The 14,714-nt window shown below is 40.7% G+C and overlaps 1 long non-coding RNA gene across 1 annotated transcript in view; it reads left to right on the top strand.

Annotated features, from left to right (window-relative positions):
• The window catches only part of LOC120562903, a 34,254-nt gene extending 33,992 nt beyond the window's left edge, over positions 1 to 262 (top strand). Inside the window, exon 4 of the long non-coding RNA XR_005639868.1 lies at positions 103 to 262. This is a non-coding gene — a long non-coding RNA (uncharacterized LOC120562903). The remainder of the gene's footprint in view (positions 1 to 102) is intronic.
• The last annotated feature ends 14,452 nt before the right edge of the window (positions 263 to 14,714 follow it).

Raw genomic sequence — 14,714 nt, 5'->3', positions numbered from 1 at the left:
TCTGGTTTTTATTTACTTCTGTCTCCATTGATTGAAACATGCAATAGTTCAGGGGCTATTATCACACTGACGCTAAGTTTCTCTGTCTCCCCATTGAAACAGCTCCCTGTGTTCCTCTGCAATATCTCACTCCAGCAAGTGCTCCCATCTTTCCCTTTCTAACTAATGAGTTAAGAGTATTGCTATGACCTGTAAACATCAATCATGGAGAAAGAGGGAGACAGTGACTAACTGCACCAGCAGGAGAGGGACGAAATGAAATGAAAGTGTACAATAAAAGAAACATCCAGCTTGGTGTTTGTCAGAGAAACTGAAATAAAAAATACCACAAATGAAGTTAGATAATCATCAAATGATTGCTAGTTTGTTGATTTATGGTAAATCATCTCATCTGAGTAGAACAACTTGAATTGTCTTCTCAGTTTAATGGAGGGTGACTAATAATACCCTGAGACTACCCTGGCTGATTAAATAGGAGACAAAGAAACTAAAACTTTTTTGTTCACTCATTGTGAATTCAGTGGTGTGCTCTTAATCCAATTTAGTGTTCTTCGAGTTTAAAAAAAGAGCCATGAATTTCTATTCAACTGTTAAAATTAAACTTCTTTCAAACAGATAACTTGTGCAATATGCCTTTTAGTGGCTGCCTTGCTCAATTGTTTCCACAATGTAACATAGAGATGGTCCTGTGTAAGGGGCCCATCCTGCGTTTACATATCTTATTTCCTGACAGATGGAAGAAAGGTCAGCGTCCTATCCAACTGGGACTCTCATGATTGAATGTAATCAGTATGTACTTGTTATTCTGAGTGCCAGGCCTTTTTTTTATTTGCTGGCCCAGAAGTTAATTTCCCTGGTGACCTTTGTGTAATAAAACAGTATTATCTCTTTCTGGAGCCACAACAAGGAAACAAATTAGCTTCCTCAGCAGTGTTTTGTCACCGAGGAGATCAGTTATAAGTTTATTTGCTTTAATTAGATTAAGGGTGCAGTAAAGGCATGTGTCTGTGTGGGCATCATCCCTTGTCTCCTTGCATTATCTGATTGTCCCAGCCAGTGAATTGGACAATGGTTACGCATTTTAATGATTGTTCACTGCACGCAGTCAAGGGGGACACTTGCATATATCAAATAAGTGGCTTTTTTGTCCCTTTTTTTTTTGCAACATAAAAGATCAATCTATACACTTTCTGACTATTGCATGCTTGAAAAAGTATTTTAAAGTTATCCTGAGCATATTGCCAATTGTTAGCTTGGACAAATTGTGAGCGCACATTTAAAACGACATAATCAAGCTGTTGATTTCTCACACTTCTGCACGAACATATGTCACCTAATACTGTGGAATTCCTCTAATCCTTTCTCAAATTTGAGTGGGAGTGACACTTTTCCTTTTAAACTGGATCCTTTTCTTCTTAAGTGCACCAAACAAGCGCCAATGAACGCCTTACATTTCCTCCTAAATATCATGTACAATTTGTACCAGTGCAACTTCTACTACTGCTTATAACGGCAACAACGTTAATATTATTATTTTTTTTCTTTTTACATTTCAAAAAGTGACAAATAACGGATTGGAAAGTATTTAAATGTTAATTATTTTACTTAGATTTATTACAATAGAACAACACTTGCACTTCACAGATATATTTGCTGTTTTAAATATATCCAATAGCTGTTGCAGTTTAGACTAAAGGTGAATGTGAGAGGAGAGGCTGTGAGCTGTGGAGGCCAAAGTGAATGCAATGCTTTACTGACCCGAGGAATCTCTTTTATTATGGGCTCTTTGTGCCTCTCCCTCCGCTGCTCTGTCAGGCCATTCAGACCCAGTGGCAGCCACCTACATTATATCCTGGATAGGCAGGACATTCATGCCTTTTTAACCCATTGTCCTTCCCCCTGGGGTGAGGGCCCAGAGCGGGATGTGAGAACCCCAGGCTGGGTATTGTGTCCCTTTGCACTCTTCACACACCCGGCGGGGGACTTCCTTTCTGGTGTCACCGAAACCTGTGTGGTGTAATCCGCAGCTCCCTGCTGAGCAGGATGGGAAGGTTATTAAAAGTGCCTCTAATGTCTCGTTAATAAATCGCTTCCATTTTCCGCTTCATTTCTAAGTAATCGTGTTGGGAGTGTGGATAGGAAGGAATGTCTACCCGTTCCTGTGTTTTCAGTATCAAAGCAGCATAAAAATTAGCATGTGTTTTTATTGTCAGCTACACATATCACAGACGCCCGAGTACAGATCCATTAGAGATGTGACCCTCACATTAAAGATCAAGTATCTGGACTGCTGTGTGACAGGGTCAACCTACAAGGTGTTGATGCTGCTGTGATTGCCAGAGGAGAGATTTTTAAACGCACTGAGTCCAGGATGGGTTCAGGTTAATGGTGTCTTATACTGTGACCCGGTGGATGCTGCGTTTAGGTCTCCTCTGGGGGTAGCTCTATAAAGCAGCAGAGGTCACTTCAGTTAAAGTGCTGCTGTGTTAAGAGGTTAGAGAGCAGAGGTCCCCACAGCGTGGTATCACAAGCACTCTCCATGATGCGTTAAGGATGCTGATGCTTCTGATTGCCACAGTGGGACCTGGAGGTGAGGTTAGGGATGGCTCAGGACTGCTGGGGTAATCCCATTAACTGTGACTCTCTGTGTGTGTGTGTGTGTGTGTGTGTGTGTGTGTGTGTGTGTGTGTGTGTGTGTGTGTGTGTGTGTGTGTGTGAGAGAGAGAGACTGTGTGCGGGTGCACGAAAGACTGTGTGTGTGCAGGGGGTGACCCAAAAGACATTAGCCTGCCCTGGAGGTCAAAGGACAGAGAAAATTAAAAAAACACGTGAATCATTTATCAAATATGAGAGCTTCTGCTCTTCTCAGCGGCTGCTCAGTGTGAGTAATTACCTGTCCCAACTCGCAAACCATCTAGCTCTAAGTTTGTTAGCAATTCACACACATTTACTCAAAATCTCTCTTGAACCACTAACTTGTTTCTAAACTAATTTCTTGTTTTCTTCTCAATTATTTCATGGCAAATAAGCACATAAATGTCCGTGACGACCTCTCATGTGTCGTGTATTGTACAGTATGTCTTTTATGAAGTATTTCGCAGTTTTGAAAATGGCTTGTTGTTTGACAGTTGGAAGTAAGAGCGACTCGGTCAATGTGCAGGAAAGCGTGAGATCCTCTCAACACAATCAGGTTTGTCAGTTTCATCTGTCAAATAATCACTGAGAATAAAATAGTAACATGTCATATGGCTCGTAAGGACAAGGCTTATATTTGGTTAATTGGTATTAATTATCATGTGTCTGTCTTTGGTATACGACAATTAGCTTAAGTTCTGCCTCGACTTGCACAAATATATGTATTGATGTCCTCGACAGCTGCTAAGATGTCACCATTGAGCTAATTTTAACAGCATTGTTAAAGGCTGAACGATGGTGGCTATTATACGCTATACACTGCTAGGCTATCTGCATTGCTTCCAGTCAGTCAGTCAATGCAGGACTATGCCTGTGGAAATATAAGTGGGGCAGTTATGGCAAACAAAAAGCTATCAGTGATTCTGAATAGAGAAAAAAATACAGAGGGGGTCAAATGTCAATGGCAGGGAGTAGGAGAGTGTTTGGTATTGTCAATAATGGATTCTCTGTTCGAGGGTGGGATATTCACAGCGAAAAGCTTTTGGTGGGCGGGATGTGGTGGGCCAAAGTCATTCATGCAAGAACACTTTATCATGTACATACTGATAAAGTAGAGCAAACACGTGATTAAATATGAGCTTCTGTCTATTTCCTTACTAAATCAACTATCTTGTGTTTTAAAAAAAAAAATCCGTTTTAAAGATAGTGATTTTGATGTTTTAAAATATCCACCTTCAAGTACTCAAGTCCAAATCACTTCAAGGGTTACTGAACAACTGGACACAATCACCTATTTTTACTTTAAAAGTAACTGGTGGTTGCACTTGAATCACCCAGGATTTCTTTTTCTTTAGGCAGTGAAGTTAACCGCTGCAAATGTACAATGTTGATGATGAAAGTTTTGATTAGATTGTTTATCATGGTACCATTACAATACAAAAGTAATATTTGTCAGATATGAGGCTCTCTTCTTTACGTGAACTAAAAAAATAGATTCATTTATAAACATTTGACAGATAGGATCATCCATGTTTAATTATTTGACTGACTAATGCAGTTAAGATGGATATTTCCAGTTATTGGTATTTGGAACAATATGGTGAGTGTGTGTATTGATCAGACTGGAGTCTTGTCACGTCTGTCAATACTAGTAGATGAATCTAATTATGGTTCCTCTCTATCTACTCAGTAAACTGTCAGCATGGGAGCCCTTAGCCTGTATGTCCAGTACACACACACACACACACACACACACACACACACACACACACACACACACACACACACACACACACACACACACACACACACACACACACACACACACACACACAGACAGACACACACAGGAGCTATCACAACATTAGTCAGTTGGCTTAGAGTCCCACCTCCTTCCTTAACATCCCACCATAAAGCCTAAACAGTGGTGCGAAAGCATCCATAGCTGACACATCTCAGTCATACATGGATACATGTCTGTCTATTTTCATGTTTTGCCAAAATAGAACCAACATCATGATCTCTTTATCCACATTGTGATTTGAAACCAACCCTGTTTCCATATTACCAATGCTCTAAAGAGGAATTCATTGTGAGACTCAACACCGGATGTTAGATTTAACACATCCACTTAACCGAGGCCTAGAAGTGGAGTCTGTATCCCCCTTATAAAAAAAATATGCAAATTAAAAAACAACAGTTGTGGTCCTTTAACCCCTGCACTGTCTCAAATACAACTTGGCACCTACATGTCACATAAGCATTTTCAGTGACTATTTATTTTCACACATACTCACAGACAAGACTATACACTAACACACACAGACATACGCACTTGGGTCTTTGTTCAGTCTGTCACTTCACTCAGCCGTGTGCGGCCGTTCAGGCACTCCCCTATCTCCACAGGTTTTTCGAGGGAAAGTCATTTGAGTTCAAAATCTTCTTTGGCAAGTGCAACACTTCATCAAGGGTGAAGACTCCCTGGCTATCAAAGATGTATCAGTTGGTCTGATAAAGCCCTTGCCCTGGTCCCCGCACAGCAACATCCCATCATAAATAAAAGCAGCAGAAAAGAGGCCTTTGTCACTGTTTATCTGGACTGCTTTTCTTCCTCGCCCTTGATTTCCTCTTCAGAAAATTGATGCACCCTTAGATTGAAGCGGAGGGCTTGACAGGTAATGGTTAGTGTGATAACTGCTCAGATTTCATCAGCCAGGTTTTTTTTTTTTGTGTGCAATTGTTAGAACTTTCAGCTAGATTACCTGTCATCCAGTGCATCAGATAAAAATGCAGAGTTGAGGAGATATTGCCAATACTGGAGCAGATAGGAAGAAAAAGATCTGGATGGAGAATGTTGAATGTGAAAGGAACAGTGAGGACACACATTTACATTTATCTGATAGTGAGGCAAATAGAACATATTATTACCATCCCAATCAGGGATCGGTTCCCTTTTGGCATAGAGATTTGTGATTTGTATTATGTGGTGTAAATGGTGAACATACGCTTATAATTTAGCAGTTTGCAGGGGGAAAATTTTTTTCGCTTTATGAATTGGCCTCTATGGTTATTCTCTAGACTTCAATTTCCACTAAAATACTATGAAACAACACTTATTCAATTACTTTATAAGATCTTATATCATAGTTTTATTTTTAAGGGATTTAGAACAATGTATTAATGTTTTCATTTATCCACACAAACATTTTTAAATATATTTAAAATTGAAATAGCTGATTTCTTGCAAAGAAGACCTTCTCTGTTATATATAATGTTATTGAATTTTTGGTAAAGGAGAGACAACCTATTCAGATCTCAAAAAAGTAAAATCTGCATTTGGTCTTTTGCTCCATTGATGTTATGGTAACCAATAGAGCTGAAATCTTTGGCAGATGTGTAGCAGCAATTTTTTCTCAGCTATTATAGCATTATAAACACTCGGTTAGAGTTACATAAAACATGTATATTTTTGACTGGGAAATTTTCTGACGAGAGAAACAGCTGTGCTGGCCTTACAATGCATTAAGTATTTCATCCCTTTTAGATGGTTAAATTGTGCATGAAATGTTGCTGGCGCAGGGTTCTCCCGAGCTGGACTGATTAGGCAACATCTGTTACATTGGGAGAAATCCGTGTCGTTTCTAATTAGCTGTCAGGCTGCGGCTACGTTGTGCCTGATGGTGCCGAGGATCTGCCACAGGTTCCTCTCCCCATACTGTCACCTGCTTGTGTGCCCCCCCCCTCCCCAACTCCCCTGCTCTAGTTCCCCTTTCCCTCCCCCTCTCCCCCTTACTCTCCCTCACACACACTCATCAGCTGTAATTAGAGAGCAGGGTCCTTACAAAGGAGCGAGCTGGGTGCCAGGCTCCAGCCCATCTGTGCAACCCCATCATCAGCGAGCTCACAACTCCTCCAACGCTGGGGGCCGCTCCCGAGCCGGGGCCCCCGCATGCTGATCATCTGAGCACAGAAACTTTCTTCCTCTGCCTCCCTCCTCTCTGCCTTTATCTTTCTTTTTTACTTTGCTCTCTTTCACTCTGCGCTGAAAGAAAATCTATCGCAACCGGGATAATTCATCTTGCTTTAATAAGGCTCAGACGATGGTAAATATTAAATGCACCACAGTGAGGAACAGACAACACTGTGACCAGCTATTGACAAAATGCAGCATTAGAGGGATGGAATGAGCTGAAATCTATATGGACAAATTAACAAACACAGTAGCCTCAAAGAGACACTCACAACTGATGGTGTTTTCATTCACACACTTTGTGCCTTGTTGTTTTAATACCATATATCTTTACAATTTAGCATCAAATTCAGCTTCCTTAAATCTCTAATTGTATGTTTTTAGCAAAATGTTAAAAATATTTACTTCCTTTTAAAAGTCTCACTGACCTTCTAAACTGTATCAGTTTCATTTCATTCATTGCTAACTGTGTAAACAAAATGCCATTGCTATAGGTCAAGTCCAGTATTCATCACAATATCTGTCAGGTAATTCATTTCAGCAGCTAATCAATAATTCCTGTTTGCAAATTAATTAAAAAAAACACAGCAATGCCAATACTTGTCTTTCTTTTCCATTTTTCTTTTCATCACCTTTTTTCATTTTTGCTTTATTTAACCTGATAAAAGTCTTCTTAAATACAATATATTTTTCAATCAGAGACCTAGCCAAGAGCACAACATTACAACATTGCATCAATGAAAACCACATAAACAGGCTTAGAGAATTATCACACGCTAAAATAGTCAAAATATCCAGTTAAGATGCATAAACAGATATGTTTCCAAAAAAAGTACAAAACAATACATTTAGAAATGCAAACGCACTGAGTAAGTGCTTTAAAATGGACTTGAATTCACCTTGAAATTAATCTTAAGTAAAATCCAGTTTCTCTTATCCAGAAGAGGAGTTGCTTTAAACCTTCAATTTTGTCATTTTGATCTACTATAAATCATTATTCACACTTTGCTTCGTGTTAAACAAGAATAGTCTTGCTTCAGTTGCGGATATTGAGTTATAGAGAATGACTCATGTTATTTTTGATTACATATCAGAATATTCACAGTTCTACAGTCAAATGCATTAAAGAGAGGAATCGCTAGCATGCAACCTATGCCATAAACTCTTACATCTTTTTTCAAACAGCTGACTGCATTAAAACTTCCTCTTTCCATTCCTTATCCTTTCAGTCTGGCTCTTGCTCTGTCATGACCTAGTCAGACAGCATACACATCTGTCCCCTTTGGCAATCTCTTACAAGTTCAACTGGAGAGTCTGCGAGACAAGGGAGGAGCTGCTAGCCAAAGCAAGAAGTTCAGCTTGAGCTGTGCCTTAAGGCAGCAGTTGAGACACAAAGATAATGTTGAGTTGTTATTACAGACACTTAACCAGAACTGAGAGATGTCCTGGCCAATCCACCTTAAAAATCTGTTGTTTAATTTAATAGGTGAAAGGTACAGCGGAGTATTAGTAACTCATGTTCTCTCAGGTGTCATCAGATGTGCTCCTAAACAAGTTACTTGGCTACTCAGCTCCCCGTCAATGTTGAGACAATTTGTTGATTGACTAATCCAATGTGGATCATGTTGTCTGTTATTGTGGGCATGTATGAAAGATTAAATACTGGAAAAATGTGACAGATTTGTTTTAATTTAGTGGGCCATACACCTTTACATAGACTGTGTATTAGAATATGCAAACTTGAAAAATATGCCTTTTGAATAACTTTTCTTAGTGAGTAATTCATGTTTCCCAGTATGTTTTCATAGCATTATTGTCATATGCTGTTGCAAACTAAATGCACCAGATATATTTTTGAATAATTTGAAAATGTCTTCTTTTTGACAACTTCTCTGTAGAAAAGCCAAGCAAAATGTTTTTTAAAGCAGACTGCATTCATAGGAACAACACTGTTGTAAGAATATTATTACATTTAGATAAAAAATCTCTCAGGTCCTCCTGGATCCACTATCTTTGCTCCCATTCCCCGCTTTATTTTATTTTTACATCATTTATGTGCGAAATCAGTGAATGAATTGAAAATATCTAAAACCGAGACCTGACCCTGCAGATAAATAACAGTCGTTCACTTAGCAGAGGAAAGAAGATGAGGGAAAAAGTTAGAGGAAAACAAATTAGTCGCTCAAGTATAGACACAAGGCTGTCACAATTCTGCTGCGAGCAAATCAAGGCTGAGAGGAAAAACAGTCTGTGACCAAGAATGACAGGCCTGAGAGAATGTCACAGCAATTGTGGGGCCATCACTGGCAAGAGATGATGGGTGATTGCTTTGCGTTCCATGGCAAGTCCATCCTGGAGGACATTGCGCACCCTTGCTCATCTGTGGCCCAACCTTTGGTGCTGACATTTAAAGTGTTGATTTTGGAGCACTTATGCTAATTGTTGTAATTTTCCTGATGAAGCGCCATTCTGATACCTTGATGTGGCCAAGATAGTTTTACATTTTCTATGTGGTCCTCTTTGCCATTTGCACCGTGTAGTGTCAGCTCAGAGTGCTACTGAAAGCAGACAAAATTGCAAGCAAATTGCATCAGATTGCCAACATTGTGAAAAGGTAAATTGCTTGCAAATCTATTTAAACCACTGGCCTATTTTCATCAGCTATGGTACTTGGTATTCATGATTGCTTAATTGACGACCTTTTCTATTGTGTAGTGCTTTATGGTGCGATGGAAAACAATCTTTACCAAACCAATTACCCTTTTTTCTCCTCACTACTACATTAGAGCTGTGATTGCAACAGCTAGTCCTTTGTAAATGAACTTTCTGGTTTCAGGGAATAAAGTGTCATTTGTTTGATGATGTTTTAAGCAGGTTGTTTTTTTATGGAAAGCACTGCTAAAATGATATACTGTTTTAGTTATACCCTGTCCATGTGTGACAGTAATAAGCGAATACTAACCTTGTCCATGTGTGAGACTTCTTAAATATAGAAATATTTGGTCACAATATCAATCATGAGCATATCTACTGCTAAGGCTGTATAAAGCTTTGGATGTGGCCATTTAGATTTAGATTATTTGTACCAATGCAGGTTTACATAAACACTGTACAGGATAAGTCACTGCCATGCTCAGAACTTTGATCATCTCCTGAATACTGAGAAATTAATTTTTATTCTGCTTCAATCAACACATCTTTCATCCATCTAGTTGTCAGCTACAAAATTCCAATTTCATTCATTACTGTCTCAAAAGCATGATGATGAGAAAGTGCCTCCTTCCCCAGACAGACTTAGTATTCCTGTATTGAATATACTGAAGTGCTGTCAGTCTGCTCACATCTCCTCTGCCAGACAGGCCAATAGAATTAACCCTGGATTAACCCTCCAGGCCCGAGTGCAAGGTAATGGCCTCGGCTAATGGCTGTGTTTGGCCAATGCCAGGTACCATTGACTCTCGCTGGCACAGTTTGCTCCATCTGAGGGGCAGTACGACAGCATGGCCAGCTATGTACAGCTGGTATTTCAAGTGCCACTGCCAGGCAGGGATAATACTCAGCCATGCCATCCCGCTCAGATCATCAGGAGCACTGCTTTCTGGCGTTGTCTCCATCTTGACAAACATGGGAAAGCATCCTATAGGAGAACATCAACAATACTTTTTATTTTTTTTCCGCTTCATCTGGTCCATAAGATATCACACTCCAAAGATGATGTACTGTAAACCCAAACAGTTTGTCATTTATATATCAGATTGAGTCTATACTTACAGGACACATAAGTGGCATAATATAATATTCTAGTCAATCATCTAAAACAGAAAACTGGCACTTTTGAGGCTATGACAGGCTTTCCTTTAGGCCAGTCATATTCTGCACTGGCAGCTCTCTGCGTGTAGTCGCTCTCGTATATAAACCGCTCTCATCCTCAGTTCTTTTGTGCTCATGTCTTTGCCTGAGGTGAGGGAGTGTAATACAGGCAGAGGGGCGGGGGGGGGATGAGAAAGAGTACTCAAATCAGTCTGAACAAGGAAGCGATCTTTTCCTCTTGTAGATTAGCTTATTTTAACTGCGCTCAGGCTTTTACACAGACAGAGGATGGGTTTAGTGTCTGTATACGTGGGTGTGAGTGAGAGAAAGGAGGTGTGTGTGTGTGTGTGTGTGTGTGGGGGGGGGTCGTACAACCCCTCCTGCCATTTTAGCAGACCAGAGCTCCCTGAATGTGGAGGTTGGGGAGGGGGCTGTACATTTTCTCTGAGTCAGGACAAAGCTGATTGATCTCTGAGTGTAAAATCGATAAGAAGACACTGTCATTTTTGTAAAGGATGAGTTGGAAAGAGAAAATAAATTAAGACTCCCCAGATCAGCCTGGATGTGCACACACTGAAGCTTTGGTCTCATTAATTCAGTGCAGTCAGGTATTTTGGTAATGTTGTGTCTACAGCTTCAATCTCACAGGTGCCTTGCTGACGGCAGGCTATGCTGGCAGCAGCAGGCGCTTTATTATACTATGTATATTTTATGCAGAGAAATCAGACACTTGCCCTTGCACCCCCTCCATGTCTTGATTCCTGATTAATCTATTTTGTTATTTTCAGAAGTACATCATGCCAGGGGTTGATTAAATCAGGAATTGAAAGCCATTGTCTTTCTTGCATGTCCCTTATCAGAACTAATGTACCGGCTGTGGTCATTTGTCTTGAGTTGTTATAAGAAATAAAGACTGGTGCACTTTTCTCTTCCGCGAGATATTGCAGGAAGATAAATTTACTACTTCTCATCTTAGCTCCTCAGTTTACTGTCTACAATGTCTCCTGTGATATTTTTCATGCTTAGATATGCTGTTTTCACTTATTCATTCCTGTTTCACCTTGATCTTCTCATCTATTATATTACACTTCTTCCGAGCACTGAGAGAATATAGTCCTCATGGCCTTATTGGATTGATGGTTACAGAAACCATTGCATAATATCAACTTTCAGGGGGCCATTTTTCACCATGTGCCCCCCTATGTTTCATTTGATCTGTGCTCATGATTTGCTTCATGCACACATCTCCTTTGTCTTTGTTTATACCCTTGTGCTTTGTGTCATGTAGGACATCATTGTCTGAGGCGGTGTATGTGTGAGCAGTGTGTGTATGTGTGAACCTACCCAGTGGCTTTTATCAGCTGGTCTCTAATGTGTCAGTTGTTGCTGAGGATCCACTCATCACCACGCTGTCTCTGCTGTTCAGCGGGGCCATTAAGGACACATCAAGCTATCAGGAGGCAGCTCTTGGGGACTGGCAGGCATAAAATACACCCTTTGGCCTCACTCTGAATAATCTTCAGGTCAGAGGGGCTTTGCGTATAGCTGGGGGCTTTAGAACAAGCGCTGTGGGACAGAAACCTGACAGATTGAAGACTTAAACAGTCACACATCATATGTGTGGGTCAACTTTTTTCTTTTTACAGACCTTGGGGATTTTTAAAGGCTTGACCTTGTGGACAGACAATGTGTAGTGTTTGCTCTGAGTTTCATATCACTCTTGACTACACTTGAGAGGAGCAAGACTAACTAGACCAGATTTATCTGGATGTAGGAAACAAAGCAAATCAGAAATACTCCAGAGCATCAGAGACATCTGTGTTTTGCAAACCAAAAGAGTAATTCTTAGTGGTGAAAGGAGATAATTTGTATGTGAAATACTCATTTAATTCACATTCACTAAGCAGGTTATCAAATTAAATCAGGGCTCTGTTAGGCCTGCCACTTGGGCTTTTGGGCCTGGCTTCATGTGTAAAATTGGCCAACAAGAGATTTAGGGGAGCTCTTTGCACGCCCCTGTCACGTCATCTCTTGGCTCCCCTCAGGAGGCCGATCCCAGGGTCAGTGCTTGTGGAGAGATGCCTCTATGGACTGCCACAGGGAGACAGGGCCACAACACCACCTCCAGCTGGGCAACTTATTACAGCCCCTGTCTTTCTCACCCCCTCCTCACCTGCCCCAGCCATTCACAACATCATCAAGCCATCCCATATTCATGAAGCTGTGGGCTGGTGGAGTGTGTGTTTGTGAGGGAAGGGTGATGGTGGTGGGTGGCGGGGGGGTACCAGTGCGGTGACACTGTGCGGTGGTTGTGGCAATGGTACAGTGGTTGGGAGAGTGCAGTTGGAGACTGTAGGGGGGTGAGTCTGCAGGTGGCTGTCACATCCGTAATTGCCTCATACTTCCCTCTGCAGCGTAAAATTGTTTTCATTATGTGTCATGCACACAGTGCCAGGCAAGGGCCCCTTGAGAGCATTCCCAAGAGCCAGAGGGAGGAGGCACTCCACTTAAACAGCCGCTTAGCTTCAAATAAGAAAGGAGAAAAGGAGCGGAGAGAGGAGGTGGAGGAGGAGGACAGGAGAGAGGGAAGGGGTGTGGAAAAAACAGAGGAAGCTCATCATTAACTGTGTTCGAACAACAGCAGACAAGTGTGAGCTCATGCACAAAAACCAGGCAGAGCTTATCCCAAACATCTCAGTTACCAGGGGGGAGTTGTGTGGCTTCAACCCCACTGTGAGCTCCTGGAGGGCTTCCGTGGTCAGAAGGGGGGAGACAAACAAGGAGCGGGAAAAGAAAAGGAGAAAAAGTTTCCACCTGACTGGAGTTCCCATGGTTTGCCATGCAGGAGGGTAAGCAGGTTTCAGCAATAAACTCAGGCATTGTCAGGCAATAATGCTCAGTCAGGTCCCTCCATTTGGGATTCAAGGGTGTCTTTTTCTCTGCTCCCTGTGCTGCACTAATCACAGGCCTACTTTGTTTAATTGCAGCAAAAGGGAGAAAATGTGTTCAAGAAGTCATCCTAATCCCTCACTTACAAAATTTATTTCCCTCTCTCCAAAAAAAAAAACAATTTTTTTTTTTTTTTTTTTTTTTTTTTTTTTTTTTTTCCCCCCCCTTTTTTTTTTTTTAATGAATTGTGGAACTTTACAGAGACAACAAACACCACAACCGTGATAAATAAAGGATTGATCAAAAAAAGAAGGGGGGGGGGGAGGGTAATTGGGAGGGGGGGGGTGTGTTGGGGGGGTTTTAAAAAACAAGAAACACTTCCGCTGGATTTAAGCCCTTGCAACAAGTGCCATTACAGTAGTTTTTGGATGCTGCTGTTGCACAGGAGGTGGGGGGTAGGAGGATCAGATGAAAATAAATCCTGCATGCAGCTAGCTGCTGGTAGCCCGCTGGCCATGCAGCCTCGGTATAATCATCTCTGTAAAAGCACGTCAAAGCTCCCTCAATGGACACAAATTTGCTCCTTCTATTTTTCAATCGCAGATTTAGAAACTTAAGGTGCTGTGCATTGTACTTGATGACTCTGGGGTCACAGGCGCCAGGGGGGCAAGGGAGGGGATTTATCAATCAGGACTCCTTGTCTTTCTAAAGCTGAATAAAAAGCGACCCATGAAGAGACAAACCAGTCCCCTTTTAACCAAAGGCTTTTCTTATTCATTAGATCCGGATTCTGGCTTCTCCCTCTACCTCCTTTCTGAGTGAACCGAGCATCTCAAGGCTTAGAAAAACCGCTCAGTGGAAATAGACAACATTCAAAAAGATCCCTGAACTAAGGTTAAGGATAATATCATATGCAGTCATCTATAACTGACTGAGTGAAAAAATAAATAAAAATAATAATAATAATAATTATTATTATTATTATTTTAGATATGTTTGATCAGTGAACATCTTGTCATTTAAATTTCCACAAATATTGATACGCAATAATGTCACCAATCTGTTTAGTAAATGGAAAGACTAACAATATGAATGTGTAAAATCTTTTCCACAAACAACCGGACAACTGCAACAACCATGCAATCTGCTCCATCATCATAATTTAGTAATGGTAAACTTCATCAGCAGAAAATACACATTAAATGTATTTTGAGCAATTAAATACAATTTGCAAACTGCTTATGCAGCACACATGCAGTACGTATTTAGTCATCGTCTTCTGATGTTTTGTTATGATTTCAATAGTCCCATACCAGAGTTTATTCGTGTTTTAGGGAAATAAAATCAGCACTGTTAAAGGAAATAATTTTGAATGGGAACCATAGTAAGAATTCAATAAGTGATCTTTTTA

Source organism: Perca fluviatilis, chromosome 7, assembly GCF_010015445.1.
Source record: "Perca fluviatilis chromosome 7, GENO_Pfluv_1.0, whole genome shotgun sequence".
In the NCBI taxonomy this organism is placed as follows: Eukaryota; Metazoa; Chordata; class Actinopteri; order Perciformes; family Percidae; genus Perca; species Perca fluviatilis.
The sequence above is the reverse complement of the archived record's forward strand: the minus strand, read 5'-3'. Positions and strand labels throughout refer to the sequence as shown.